Consider the following 16164-nt stretch of genomic DNA (forward strand, 5'->3'; position numbering starts at 1 on the left):
CTCTCCTTCTATAAGGGTATTCCCCCTCCACAACTATCATTCCTTCACACACCCACCTGACATTCCCCTACACTGGGAGGTCAAGCCTTGGCAGGACCAAGGACTTCTCCTTCCATTGGTGCACAACAAGGCCATCCTCTGCTACATATGACACTGGAGCTATGAGTTTGTCCATGTGTAGTCTTTGAGTTGTGGTTTAGTTCCTAAGAGCTCTGGTTGGTTGGGATTGTTGTTCTTATGGGGCTGAGAGCCCCTTTAGCTCTTTCAATCTCTTCTCTAATACCTCCAATGGGGACACCGTTCTCAGTTCAATGGTTTGGTGTTAGCACTCACCTATGTATTTGACAAGTTATGGCCATGTCTCTCATGAGACAGCTATATCAGACTCCTGCCAACGTGCATGTCTTAGTTTCATCAATATTATCTAGCTTTGGTGGATATATATGTATATTTTTTTCCCACATGTGGGGCAGGCTCTGAATGGCCATTCCTTCATTCTCTTTTTCCCCCTCTTAAGAAGGAGTGAAGCATCTGCACTTTGGTCATCCTTCTTCTTCAGCTACATGTGTTTTGGGGATTGTATCTTGGGTAATTTGAGCTTTGGCGCTAATATCCACTTATCAGTGAGTGCATACCATGTGTGGTTTTCTGTGATTGGGTTACCTCACTCAGGATGATATTTTCTAGTACAGTCCATTTGCCTATATTTCATGAAGTCATTATTGTTTTTGATAACTGAGTAGTACTCCATTTTCTAGATGTACCATATTTCTGTAACCATTCCTCTGTTGAATGGCATCTGGGTTCTTTTCAGCTTATGGCTATTACAAATATGGCTGCTTCAAACATAGTGGAAAATGTGTCTTTGTTTTATGTTTTAGCATCTCTTGGTTATATGCTCAGGAGAGGTATAGTTGGGTCCTCAGATTTTGAAATACCTAATTTTCTGAGGAATCTACAGACTGATTTTGAGAGTAATTGTACAAGACTGCAATCCCACCAACAATGGAGGAATGTTCCTCTTCCTCTGCATCCTCCCCAGCATCTGTTGTGACCTGAATTTCATATCTTAGCCAATTTGACTGGTGTTAGGTGGAATCTCAAGGTTGTTTTGATTTGCATTTCCCTCATGACTAAGAATGTTGGATATTTCTTTAGGTATTTCTCAGCCATTCGATTTTACTCACCTGAGAATTCTTTCTTTGGTCTGTGCCCCATTTTTAATAGGGTTATTTGGCTCTCTGGAGTCTAACTTCTTGAGTTCTTTGTATATTTTGGATATTAGATGATCTATCAGATATAAGATTGGCAAAGAAATTTTCCCAATCTGTTGGTTGCCATTTTGTCCGTATGAGAGTGCCCTTTGCTTTACAGAAGCTTTGCAGTTTTATGAGATCCTATTTGTTTATATTTGATTTTACAGCATAAGTCATTGGTGTTTTGTTCAGGAAATTTTCCCCAGTGCCCATGTGATCAAGACTCTTCCCCATGTTTTCTTCTATTAGTTGGAATGTATCTGGTTTTATTTGGACGTTATTGATCCACTTGGACTTAAGCTTTCTACAGTGAGAGAAGAATGGATCAACTTGTATTCTTCTACGTGTTGAAGGTGAACCAGCATCAATTGTTGAAAATGATATTTTATTTACAATGTATGGTTTCTTTTCCTTTGTCAAAGATCAAGTGACCATAGGTGTATGGGTTCATTTCTGGGTCTTCAATTCTATTATACTGATCTACCTGCTTGCCTCTTACTAGTACCATACAGTTTTTGTCACTATTGCTCTGTATTACTGCTTGTGGTCAGGATGGTGATTTCCCCAGATGTTGTTTTATAGTTGAGGACAGTTTTCTCTCTTCTGGGTTCTTGGTATTCCAAAATATTTTGCAAATTGCTCTTTCTAACTCTAGAAGAATTGAGTTGTAAATTTGATGGTGATTGCATTGAATGTGTAGATTGCTTTTGGCAAAATGGACATTTTTTACTATATTAAGCTTCCCAATCCATGAGCATGGGAGATCTTTCTGTCTTCTGAGATCTTATTCAATTTCTTTCTTCAAAGACTTGAAGTTCTTGTCATACAAATCTTCCACTTGTTTGGTTAGAGCCACACCGAGGTATTTTACATTATTTGTGACTGTAGTGAAGGGTATCTTTTCCCAACATCTTTCTCAGCCTGTCTATCCTTTCAATATAGGAAGGCAACTGATTTGTTTGAGTTAATTTTACACCCAATCACTTTGCTGAAGTTGGTTGTCAGGTTTATTAATTCTCTAGTGGAACGTTTGGCATCATTTGTGTAGACTATCATATCATCTGCATATAGTAATATTTGAGTTCTTTATTTCCACTTTTTTCCCTGTGATGTCCTTTCATTATCTGATTGTTCTGGCTAGGACTACACTGAATTACACTGAATAAATACGGAGGGAGGGGGCAGCCTTGTCTAGTCCCTGATGTTAGTGGGATTGCTTCAAGTTTCTCTCCATTTTGTTTAATGTTGGCTACTGGTTTGCTGTATATTGCTTTTACTATGTTTCTCTATGAGCATTGAATGCCTGATCTTTCCAGGACTTTTATCCTGAAAAGGTACTGTACTTTGTCAAACAATTTCTCATCATCTAATGAAATGATCATGGTTTTTTTTCTCATTTTGATTTTGTTTACATAGTGGATTATGTTGATGCATTTCTGACTATTAAACCGCACCTGCATCCCTAGGATGAAGCCTACTTTATCATGATGGATGATCCTTTTGATGTGTTCTTGAATTAGGTTTGAGGGAATTTTGTTGAGTATTTTTGCATTGAGATTCCTAAGGGAAATTGATCTGAAGTTCTCTGTCTGTGCTGGCCCTTTGTGTGGTATAGGTATAAGTTTAATTGTGACTTCATAGAAGGAATGGGAAGTGTACCTTCTGTTTCTATGTTGTGGAATAGTTTGTACAGTGTTGGTATGAGGTCTTCTATGAAGGTATAATAGAATTCTGTAGTAAAGCCATGGGGTCCTGGGTTCCTTTAGTTGGGAGACTTTTAAAAATACCTTGTATTTCTGTAGGAGTTATGCGATTGTTTGGATGGTTTATCTGATCCCGATTTAACTTTGTTACCTTGTATTTGTTTAGAAAATTGTCCAGTTCAGTCAGATTTTTCATTTTTGTTCAATATAGGCTTTTCTAGTAGGATCTGGTGATTTTTTTGAATTTACTCTTATTCTGTTTTTTATGGCTCCCTTTGCATTTCTGATTTTGTTTATTTGGATATACTCTGTGTGCCCTCTGGATAGTCTGCATTTATCTATCTTTTTGATTTTCTCAAAGATATAGCTCCTGGTTTTTCTGATACTTTGTATAGTCCTTTTTGCTTTAAATGTCCCTTAAGTAGTATTTGTGATCATGGAGGCATAACTTGAATATGATAAAAGGATACATACTTGATTTTTTATGTCCTTGTTTTCAATACAGTAGTTGATTCCTTCTACAAATGAAGGATGCCTATTTTTTTTCATTACAAACACAACTAACACAATGAAATACATTTTGCTAAATTGCTTTTAAACGTTACATCAGCATACTTCTGTGCCTAAGTAACTCTGGAAGATCAATTTTCATGGTTGCTCTTTTTTTCTGATTATGAAATATCTGAGTGCATTTAACTATTTTTATTGTTGAAATTTGTGTGTGTGTGTGTGTGTGTGTGTGTGTGTGTGTGTGTGTGTGTGTTGGGGAGTTTTCAGAGGATAGAGGTCAATCTCAGGTGTTGTTTTCTGTCAATATCTACCTATACTCTCCATGCCCCCTTTATTTTTTAGGCAAGGTTTCTCCCTGTGACTGCCTAACTTGAAAGCTTCAGAGGTTACCATGAATCTACCTCTCCAGCACTGTGGTTATAAGGATAAGCTACCATGCCTGTGCCTGTGTGTTTACATAAGTGCTGGGAATTGACTCAGGTTTTTACATATGAATATTATTTTATCAATTGAGTCATCTCTGTAACCATTATCTGTGGAGAGCCGCAATAACATTTGTCACCACAAGATGGCGCTGGCTTCCACTGTGCCCCACATGGAAAGCCGGGATAGCTTTTGCCATTACTAGATGGTGCTGGCCTTCGCCGCGCCAGCCAACTTCCTTTCAGGAAGTTAACTGTGTGCACATGTGCAAGAGTGCCTTCGTGCCAGGTCTTTGCCCACTCCGGGGCGTGCCTATGAGATCATGTATAATCATGTGTGGATGCACCGCGCTAGGGTGTATATAAGCCGTGCTATGCTGGCGCCCCGGGCCCTCTCTTTAAGATACAATAAACGTTTTTGCTGCAGAAGGATTCGTGTGTCCCCACGTGTTCTTGCTGGCGAGATAGCATGGGACATCTGGTGTTGAAACCCAGGAAAAAAACGCCACACCATCGCCAGGCACCGAGGAGTGGTCCTCCGTCCAGGGAGAGATTCCAGAACTGTAGTGTTTAAGGTAAGCTCTGAAAGATATGCTTGGTCTTGATCTGTTCCACTTCTCTCCCCCGCTGGGAAGATGGTGCGGAAGTTTTTGTTATCGTTTTGGCTGCCTTCATGCTTTCTCTTTTGGTTTTTGATTTTGTGGCTGCTGCTAGACAATGTCAGAAGTCATGCCTAGAAAATGGGAGCCGCCCAACTGTAATAGCAGGACAGAGAGTGCTAGGGGAGTTACAAGGCAGCATGTCAGAAACAGAGCGAAAAAAATTAAAGAGCTCAAAGAGAAAAGATAAATATAAGCAAAAAGACCCTTCCAAAGACTTCAGATCTGAGGGAGCGAGAGGTTGGGAAAAGAACGCCCTGGGAGAGAAACAGAGAAAGGAGAAAAAAGTTTTGTAAAGGAGAAGCCTTTATCTGGTAAAGGAGTTAGAGGCTTTAGAGCTTGATAGCTCAGAGACAGACGAGCTTGACTCCTCTGAGGAAGAGGATTTAGAAGATGAGGCAGCTCGCTATGAAGAAGAGCTTCAAAGAGTCATACTGATCAGATTTGATAGAGGTAGACCGCCTGAAAAATTTACTCTGGAGAATCAAACAAAAGGACTTCTCAACGCCCATGCACAGCTTGATGGAGTTAATGTAATTGGGTTGTGAGTAAAAATATTCAGGGCTGTGTTTCACTTCCATACCATTTGTGAATGTCAGTCGTGCTGCTCAGATATCCCGTAATATATCTCAGTATCTTACAGGAATTTGGTTTCAACACATTGATGGACTAGTCCAGGAATTGAGACAATCCATCGTCCATATCAACTCCACTTGAGTGGATGGTCACCGTGGAAGTGGTGGGAAAGGGGAAATCCTACCTCTCTGCTGACTCCTATTGGAATCTGGATCCCCTTGGCGGGACACCATCTAGTTTTTCCCCTTTGTCTATTGTCTGTCCTTGGTGCACCAAGCTGTCCATGTTTGTCAGTTTATGTCTGTGGTTTTTGTTTCTTGTTGCTTAAATGTTTTATGTTTCATCTTCAAAAGAGAAAATGGTAAAAACTTTATCTGCTGGTCTTTCACACCTTGATTTGGTTTTAACTCGTTTCAAAAAGGAACAAATGAATAAAAAGCAGTTTCAATCGGCCTTTAGAGCCCTACACCTGTAGCCAAGAGTCTAGGTCAGCTGGAGAAGCTGCCCAGGGGTAAGCGTCTACATGAGCTGATTATTAGACTCAACAGGTGACAAGGTGCTTCTCTTAACATCATAGCTTAAAGGGTAAAAATGGTGCTTGGTCTAAATATTAAAGACATGTGTAGCCACTTCAATTTTGTTTCTGATTGGTTTTAAATGTATAAATATGCTCTACATGCCTTGGTTATGGACTATTGGCTTTTAAGTTATTGGATATGGTTAAAAAGGTATAATATTGGTAACAGAAAGTTGACATAAAACTGGTAATTTGGATAGAGTCATTCTAGACAACATGTGGCATGAGCAAACCTAGGGAAACAGGTCTAAATTGAGATAATATTTTTATAGAATTATTATTCTAGAAACCAGGCTTCTAAAAGAATTTAGGACAATGTCTCTTTGTTGAGGTACTGGAGACTACACCATCGTGTGTCCATATGTTTCCTATAACATTCTTTGCAAGGTAAAATTAGTAGATTAATATTTAATGATGACCAAGATAACAAGGGAGCATGGTTAGTTGAGTAGCTTTTTATTGATGCTTGAAAGATATTTTTTACTCTTTTTAAAATATTCATACTCCTTACATGTTATATTTAGTAATTTTTAGCAGGATGTCCATTTATCATCAATTTTTTTGACCTGCTATGAGTTTTTGTTGAATTCTTTGGAATGTGTGAACAGAGACTGTAGCATCCAGCAAGAAAAAAGAAAGAAAGAAAGAAAGAAAGAAAGAAAGAAAGGAAGAAAGAAAGAAAGGAAGGAAGGAAGGAAGGAAGGAAGAAAGGAAGAAAGAAAGAAAGAAAGGAAGGAAGAAAGAAAGGAAGGAGGGAAGAAAGAAAATGTCACTAGACAGCATCTCTGGCTTTCAGCAGAGATTTCCCTGCTTTTTTGTAACCCATCTATGTTGTGCTGCCAGTGTATTGAAAATATTTGTTGATTTACAACCTTGTTAGAATGGCCCTCAGCATTATAATCCCTTTGATATTATTAAAATTCTGACCAAACCATTTCAATACCTACATCAGAACTTATAAGAAATGTAGTTCTGCATTCCCAGCCAGAGATTTCCGAAATCAGGAAGCATAAAGGTGGTCCTGGATTGTTTCCAAGAAGCTCATTTATGGACATGGGTCTGTATTAAGAGGACATGAGGTTATATTTCTAGGATTTTGTGTTTTGGAAAAAATAATTAAAACAATGATACCTGATAGTAAAAGAAATAGAGAAATTTTTCTCAGGACATGAAAGGCATTTCTAGAAAGCTGGAACAAATGTGATACTGTAAAATGTACAGGGTATAAGAGTCCTGAATCTTTCTATGTCATTTACATAACATCTACCTTATATTATGCACCACACTTTTGTTTTTTTCAAAAATGCCTCGTAGCTTCAGCTTAGGTCTCTCCCAACTGAATTATTTCATATGTTAATCTCCCTCTCCCCCTCCCTCTTCCCCTCTCTCTCCCCCTCCCTCTCCCCCTCGCTTTCCCTCTCCCTCACTCACTTTTCTACTAAAATCACATTAGTGGACTCTAAGTCCAACTTTGAGAATTATATTTGTACAGAATTGATTCTTCTTGACAGTTAAGCCATCCAGAGATGACTACAGGGATATTCTTAAAAGACCCCATATTCAGAGTCACTCTTTGTATGTGGAGGGGAGAGGGGCCTCAGGTACAGGAGGCTACTTCTTCCTGCAAAGTCTTGGACAGGAGAGCTATTATTCTTTTCCAAAACATGACTGGTCCTATGCTGGGCCACAGGGAGGAGAAAATATAACTTCTTCCAGGGGTACGGAGAGAACAGTCTGAATTCTGTGTTGCTCTGTTTCTTGGCAAATCAAAAGGATTGAGGTACATGAGGCCACAGGTTTTCAGTCAGGGAGGTCAGTTTTGCACTAGAGAAATCCACTGGTCAAAATACAGAAACTGCGTGGGTTGGGCCTCCAGTCCCCATGTTCTAAATGGCCTGAATCATCTGGCAATCCAGAGTTTCCTCAATGGCTAACTGACTTCAATGGAGGACCAATCTATCTCCCAGAAGATCTGGAGTATTCTGGGTGAGAAATCCTTTTCTGTAAAATCCTTTTTGGTTGTGCTTTACTAAGCCAGCCTTGACTGTGCAATCTCTCTCTCTCTCTACCATAGGGAGGATCATGAGCTTACCAGAAGTAGTACACGACTTTATGGGCAGAGTTGGTGCCTTTGACAGTGGTCCTTGGATTGCTTACTCCTCTTATTTTAGATTTGGTTCTTTAACCAAAAATGAAACTGACCAACACACAGAGAGAAATACAGTCAAGAAAAGTGTAAAGATAGCCAGAGGTGGCCACCCCACAAACGTAAACCACACAGTCCACTGATATTGGATCTTGAACACTAGAATTGGGGTTATGTCCACTCTTTAATATGTGTCCTGTTAAGAAGGCACCATAAACATCATTCAAATATGACAGTTTTACATGTCTTACTGTTATTTTTTATTTTAGGGTAGAGGGGTGGGTAGTCTGGACTTGAAGTCAGAAAAGTTTGTGGAACCCTTAAACATCTCAGGGTGTGCTTCCCCAAGGAACTTTCTGATTTCTCTCTATTTTAGATCCAGAGGTAATTTAAGATACCCAGTATCCCAGCATCATCTCAGTCTCTGGGGATCTTACCGTTTTTTGCAGAGCATTGTGAAGGGATCCCAAAAGAGACCACTCAACCATTCTCTTAAAGCTGGCTAGAGAAAAAAAAGAATAAAGTACTTATTGCTGGCCTGTAGCTCATAGAAGAACTTGTCTAAATCAGGAATCCTGGAACCTTTGAAACTTTTTTTTTCTTTTATGCATAAAACCAGACCCTGTTTGTCACACTTTAGGTAGCAAGAAACAGAAATACAGAAGCAAATAACAAAGGTTAGTACATTTAGGGACTTTCTTGGAAATATGGGCTAGGTCTTGGATGAATCCTGTCTTTGTTTTCATTTTAGCAGGTATTGGGGCCTGGATTTTAAAAGTCATAATTATGGCTCTAACATGGTATTACTTATGCTAATGTCTGGAGATTGGCTAAATACACTCTGTCTCTTCTTTGTTACATGGTAGCAGATAGTGTAACTTTGAGATAAGGTTTGACCTGCTTACTATTGCCCAAGTGTCAGGATGTAAAATCACTTGGAACTAAGCCAACTAGCATATATGAAGAATTATCATATTAAATTAGCTGACACATAAAGACCTGCCTCAAATGTGGGGGACACTATTGTACCTATGGGAATCCTGAACTGAATGAGAAGGAGGAAGTAAGCTGAGCACAGCATTCATCTTGGTTTGCTTACTGACAATCGATTCAAAGTAAATGACTTCCTCATGCATCTGCTACCATGTCTTCCACACCACGATATGATGAACCCTCAACTGTGAGCCAAAATAAACACTTTGTCCTATTTAAATTTGCCTTTTGTCCAGCATTTTGTCTCAACAATGTGACATGCAAAGCAATACAAGGATTCACCTCTAAAAAGTGGTAGGATTTGTAGGAAAGTAATTAGAACAGGTATGACAGTGGGTTTTTTTTTGTTTTGTTTTGTTTTTTTCCAAGTCCTTTGAGAATATACGTTCTACTATGCCTCACTTCTTCTGTAAATAACATGCTTATACAATTACCATCTCAGAGTCCCAACTATCTTGGCCCAATAGCATAGGTCCCTAAAGAGCAGATCACTGGGATAGCTGGGTCTATAATAACTGTAATGGAACTATTGGCACCCCACTCTAGAGAACAGAGTGGGGAGTTCTCACAATCCTTACCAAGAAGTCTAGCCATCACTCTGTCTTACCTTAATTCACCTTCAAATGATCTTGAGCAATACTAGCATATGTAGAATCTGGAATGCTCATTGTAATTTGGACTCCTTAATGTGACTTCCATGATGTCTTCTATACTGAACTAAGAATTTTAGTAATGTAGCTGTTTGAGGTAAAAGTAAACCCTCAGTCTTTTTCTGTATTAGTAAGCCCAATAACATCACTGATTTCACACAATAGACTTTGGTGGAATCATACTTCGTTCTCTCATTTGGTATATTATCTTCATGAATATATTTTGTTGGTTTCTCTCCTTAGAAAAAACAATTTAAGAATATAGATAATTTTCTTTTCTGTTCTTTTTCAAGTGTGTGTATGAATGTGTGTATGCTTGTTCTTTGTTCTTGTTTCATGCATACACAGGTCAAAGAATGGCATCAGTTTAACCATATTTTGGTGCAGGGCTTTATTCATCTTTAAGCTCTTTTTATTTTGGCTAGTATGCGAGCCATCAAGCCCTAACAATCTTTCTGGGTTCCTTCCAAATTTTTGTCATTGCAGGAAAATAATGTGCAAAGATACCCTACATTTATCACCCAGTTAGAGCTATGTATCCAAGAGGCTTCAGGAATGGGACTCAATGGTGCAACACCATTTAAGCATATTCAGTGTATACTGGCTTGGATCCACTGACATTTATGGAGTTTATACCACATTGTTCTGAATATAGGTCATTTTCTAAAACTGTCCTGAGGTTTATGGACAAAGTGTACTATGAAAACCCTCAGAGCATTGTTCAAATGGCCTGGGTACAGTGAGTGTTTCATCTGAATGCTGGAAACAAGCAGTAGATATACAGTTGTAATTATGGAGAATGAGACTCCTTATTTACACTTTAATTTGCCTATATCTTTAATGAGTTCCTACTAATGAAACAAGCACATTGAGAAGGCCGTAACTGCTTCTATACCTTGCTGTTCTTATGAGCCAATTACAAGGCACCTCTCATTGCTGATTGCTGCAAACTCCAGGCTTTTTTTGTGAAGCAGGTGTCTTGCCAGTAATAATGATCTTCTAATTTCCCACAGATAAGGAGGGAGGATTTTAAAAGACAATGAGAAGACAACTCTATGCCCTTCTAAGAGCAGCAGCTGGTATGTGGTAACCTGTAATCTGGATCAAATACTTTCACCAATGCAAATATTTCTGTTCCTTTTTTACTATCACTACATTCCAGAGACCATGGAAGCAAATGAAAATAACAGTTAAGTACACTTGTAATGCAAGAATAAGGATCAGAGTTTCCAAATGCATGTAATAAGCCAAATAAACACAAATAGTACAACACACAATCAAAAATTATCTGTTGATTAAATAGTTCACACCTGTGTGGTAGTTTGAATGAGATGTTTTCCATAATCTCAAGCATATGCAAACTTGGTCCCTTGTTGGTGCTGGCTTTTTGGGGAGCTTACTTGATATTGTCTTAGGAAAAGAAGTACGTCACTGTGATTGGGCTTTACCTTGTCAAAAGGCACACACCATTTGTAGTGTACTCTTTCTGCCATCTGTTTACCTTTTGGGATATTGGCTCTCAGCTTCTTCACAAGCAGGCTTATTCTGTCCATTATACTACTAACTGTAATGGATTCGTATTCCTGTACATGTATAACACACAAATAAACCCTTCTACCTATAAATCACCTTAACTATGGTATTTTTTATACCAAGAGAAAAGTAACTAAGATGAAATGCTTCGCTCTTTTCTTTTTGTTTTTGTGTGTTCATGTGTGCACATGTACACTATAGGTTCATATGCAGATGTGCTTGCATGTGGAGCCAAATACAAACCTTGGAAATCACTCATCATCTCTTATCTGCCTTGGGTTCTTTGAGACAGGGACTTTCAGTGCCCTGAATATCCCAGGTAAACTATAATGTTTCATCAGTAAAATCCAATGTTCCTTGACATTTTATCTCCCCAATGTGGATGTGCCACCACATCTGGCTTTTATTATATGGGTTTTAGGAACTGAACTAAAGCCCTTTTACTTAGATGACAAGTATTTGATCAAGTGAGCTATCTTCCTATCCCCCATGAAAGTTTTTTCTTTCCTTCATGCTTCTTTGATATTAGCAATTTTCCAAACTAGAAGTCTGTATTAGTTACTTAGAAAAGTGAGAGAACATCATGTGAAAAACAGCTTATAGAAGAGAGTTTAAATGTGGTAACAGTTTTAGAGGAATACGTCCACACTGGTGGTGAAATATACCAGCACACTCAACAGTCAGCATCAAGGAGAGAGAGAATGGAAAGTAGCTTTAGGGTTTATACTCTTAATGCCCACACCAAGAGATATGCAAGGCTGCAGCACATCCTAAACCTCCCACAACAGTGCCATCAGCTATGGTTGAAATACCAAGTTCCAGAAACTATGGGACATTTCTCATTTAAATGACCTAGCGGTATTTCTTCTTGGAACTCCATTTATTAACGTAGTTATATGTGATGATACAATGTTTTAGGACATAAATATACATGAGTCTTTCTATGAAAAGTCATATTCCCCATATGTATATATATACAGGTCCTAAAGCCACCACAAAACCCCATTAGTGAATTTTGGAAGATGCCCTCAGCCCTGCCTGTTTTTCTTTCTACCCAGAGCAGGTGACATTCCATATACAAATATTGGAATAGAATCAGCAAATCAGGATTAAACAACTGCACTTATGTGTTTCAGGATTGTTGTTGTTGTTGTTGTTGTTGTTGTTGTTGTTGTTGTTGATGATGATGATGATGATGATAGTCTTGACAGAGTACCATTGTAGTACTGGTAGTTAATTTTAGGAATGTTTAAGGTGAGGTTGCAGAGCTTGTGGAAACCCTCATTTCCTGGCCAGTATTCTCTTAAGTATTGGCATAAAGCATCTCTGGGTGCTATTGATCAGTGGGAGGGGTCCAGGCAGGTGGTCCATGCTGGAGTCCCCTGCAACAGGAAGTTATCAGTCACAGATATAAATTACCCTTGACTTTCTTTTCATTGCTTCCATCTCAAGCAATATTCAGAGTCAGACTTATCTCAAAGTGACCTAAAGGGTGGTGTTGGAGACGATTCTTGGAGAAACTCTTGAGGTTTTTTTTTTTTTTTTTTGATGAACTATGTGCTTTCTGGGGACTGGCCCTTTAAGATGAGCAAATCCATCTCATAGCTTAGACATTGCTTTTCAATATCATATTTACTATTACTTTTTACAGGAGCTTATTTGGATGAATTTTTTTCTTGTCCTCCAATCCAAAGAAAATGTAAAAACACAAGAGTGTTACACACCTTCCTACGCACTCTCTATGTTTGCTTAGTACATAAAGTCATTAATATGTTTAATATTCTACTCAGTTACACCTGTGGATATAGGCATGCAGAATCTACAGGCCAGGATTTCTCTGAATGTAATCCAACAGAAAACTGTGCAGTTACCTAATCCTTATTGCTACAAAATGCAAAAGAGCAGCACCACAATTGGTTATGAAGGTACTGACACATACTTTTCCCCAGGATGAAATTTTGAAGAAAGAGACTCAAGACTACTAAAAGGCTTCAGTGCAACATATCACACATGGCATAAGAAGGCCTTAAAGGAAAAGATACTTTCTTTAAAATCTGTAGATGAAGAAATATTGAAAATATGTAAAAATAGACTACCAATCAGCTTTATGTAGAGGGAAATCACAAAATTTTCAGGAATTTGATAGACTTAGAGTGTACTATATTAAGGAAGGGGACCCAAGTCAGAAAAAAAAAATAGTAATCACATTTCCCCTCATTTTTGATCTAGCCTATAATATGTACAAACATTCACACACACACACACACACACACACACACACAAACACACAGAAATGTGTGCATGATGCTATACATTTAGAAAAAACAAGATTGGCAGTAAAAATATATGAGTTATGAGTGGTAAAGATGAAATAAAGCTAGTTTTTCGTTAGTTTTTAGCATTAAATCCCTTGTCATTTATTTTTCTTTGTGGTGGAGAAGGGCATTAACATGTAATTAGTGATAACAGTACAAAATACAAAGTGAAGGTCCACACTTCAGAATTTTTGTTCAATGGTATAAAAGTTCATTGAGACGTATAGAGCTTGGGACAATCAGTTTGATGGAGTTTGCTAATTCATACACGCGATGCCTTTATTAGCTCATTGTGACATGAAGCCATTTATATTAAAAAATGAATTAATGGCCATGATATGGGCATGGTTTTGTGTGCTTGCTAAGTCAGTGAAGCACTCTCTTGAAGGAAGAAAGACCTGAATACAATCCCCCAGAATGTATGATGAGGTGGAAGCAGAACTGTCCATAGTTTTGCAAGACTGTATTTCTTGTGCTGGTATGATGGAGTCAAATGATCCATTCAATCATTTGCCAGCCAGACTAACCTCACTAGTTAAGTTTAAGGCTGATAAGGGACAAAATATTAAAAATAAAGTTGATTTCCAGGAGGAACATCTGAGGTTATCTTTTAGCCAGTATACATTTGTTTGCAAATATGCACACATACTAGAGAACAACACACACACACACTCATACACACACACACACACATACACACATACACACACACACACACACACACACTGAGAGAGAGAGAGAGAGAGAGAGAGAGAGAGAGAGAGAGAGAGAGAGAGAGAGAGGGAATGGGGGGGGAGTTCAGAAAATCTCCAGGAATCTGTTCTCAGTATGAGAAGTGTGGAAGCCATGAGGAATCTTGACACAAGGCTTTTTCATGAAGAGCCTGATGATAATTATAGTAGTGCAGGTCAGAAGGGAGCAACTTAAGGGATACTTACTGCCCACCATGAAGGTGGAGACAGGAGCTGGAAAGCACATCAGCACTTAACAAAACATCTGAGTTTCTGGGGAACCAAGATTTCAGTTTTCAGCATCCATATGGGCAGCTCACAACCACCTCTGACACCTACTGGGAGGATATAAATATCTCTACTGACCTCTGAGGCCACTTTACACACGTGGATTATGTGTTTGCATTCATGCTCAAACATACATACATGCAAATGCACACGTAAATGGACACACACATGCGCGCACACACACACACACACACATAAAAACAAATCTTTAAAACGAAGACAGACATTACATGATATAACTCTTTGGTTGGAATTTTTTTGGTAGTTATTTTATTTATTTACATTACAACTGTCATTCCCTTTTTCAGTTTCCCCTCTGTAAACCCCATATTCCATACCTCTCCTTCTGCTTCTATGAGGGTGGTCCTACCCCTTCAACCAGGCCCTCCTCACTGCACTATTATTCCCCTATATTGAGGAATCAAGTCACCACAAGACCAAGGGTCTCCCCTCCCATTGAAGCCAGATAAAGCAATGACTGCGACAATGCAGCTGGAGCCATGGGTCCCTACATGTGTATTCTTTGGTTGGTGGATTAGTCCTGGGAGCTCTGAGATTTTTTTCTAAAGGAAATCCAAGAACTGTGAAGATATGTTGTTGTAAAATTTTAAAATGCAAGCTGTCCTTTACCCCCACTAGGTGTGGCACCACAGTGCTCCAAGATATCTGACTGATATCTTCATCCCATTCAGCAAAGCCTCTGACCCGCATTGTTCCATCCCATATCACACTGCCATTGGCCTCTCTCTGAGCATGGCATAAATCTCTCTACCCCTCCAGTTCCTAAGGCAGGCTGCCACCATGCCAGAAATATACATCTCAATTCTGTGGCAGCTTAGTGTCCTAGTCGCCAAATATTCTTTATACTTAATTCGCAACAAGAAAGAAAACACTAATAACCTGTGATCCAATTGATAAGATATAATTGCCCACCTCAACATACAAAGCCCTTTACACTTCCTTCCCTTAAGAACATTTGTAACAACCTGTAAATATACAGAGTGGAAACTTAACCTCAGCCTTGATGTTCTCCCAATGTCTTCTTCCCCAGTCTCCTTCTGTTCCAGTCTCCTCCTCTTCCCTCAAGCTTTTCTGCCCACGCCTATCCTTCCTTCTCATCCTTGTTCTATCTTGGACCTGCCTTCACCTGTATGACATCATCCTACAAAGATAAACTTATGATTACTCATTAAATGGTTAGTCATGTTCAATTGCTGAATCTTTGGGGCTGTGACTGGTTTAGATATGGATTTAGATTTTTTTCTTCTATTGGATATTTTCTTTATTTACATTTCAAATGTTATCTGCTTCCCTTGTTTCCCCACCAGAAACTACCTATCCCTTTCCCCCTCCTGCTGCTTCTATGAAGATGCTCTTCAAACCACCTATCCATTCCCTCCCTCCTCCAAGCCCTGGCATTCCCCTACTCTGGGGCTTCTAGCCTTAACATTACCAAGGCCATTTCCTCCCATTGATGTCCAACGATGCCATCTTATGCATACATATGAGGCTGAATCCATGGGTCTTTCATCCATACTCTTTGATGAATTAATACCTTGGAACGCTGGGGGATCTGGATGGTCGATATTCTTCTTTTAATGGCATTGCAAATCCCTATAGTTGTTTCAGTCCTTTCTCTAACTCCTCCATTAAAGACGATATTCTCAGTCTAATGGTTTACTGGTAACATCCAATTTTTTGTTTGTTAGGCTCTGCCAGATCCTCTAAGGACACTTGGAGGCTACTGTCAGCATTGACTTCTTAACATGTGCAATAGTGACTGGGTTTGGTAAATGTATATTGAA

The 16164-nt window shown here is 38.9% G+C and overlaps 1 long non-coding RNA gene across 1 annotated transcript in view; it reads left to right on the plus strand.

Annotated features, from left to right (window-relative positions):
• Positions 1-4279: 4279 nt before the first annotated feature.
• LOC147994631 (uncharacterized) overlaps positions 4280-16164 on the plus strand; it is an 84561-nt gene continuing 72676 nt past the window's right edge. Inside the window, exons 1-2 of the long non-coding RNA XR_015686272.1 lie at positions 4280-4466; positions 10506-10571. This is a non-coding gene — a long non-coding RNA (uncharacterized LOC147994631). The remainder of the gene's footprint in view (positions 4467-10505; positions 10572-16164) is intronic.

Source organism: Rattus norvegicus, chromosome 4 (assembly GCF_021556685.1).
Source record: "Rattus norvegicus strain SHRSP/BbbUtx chromosome 4, alternate assembly SHRSP_T2T, whole genome shotgun sequence".
NCBI classification, from domain to species: domain Eukaryota; kingdom Metazoa; phylum Chordata; class Mammalia; order Rodentia; family Muridae; genus Rattus; species Rattus norvegicus.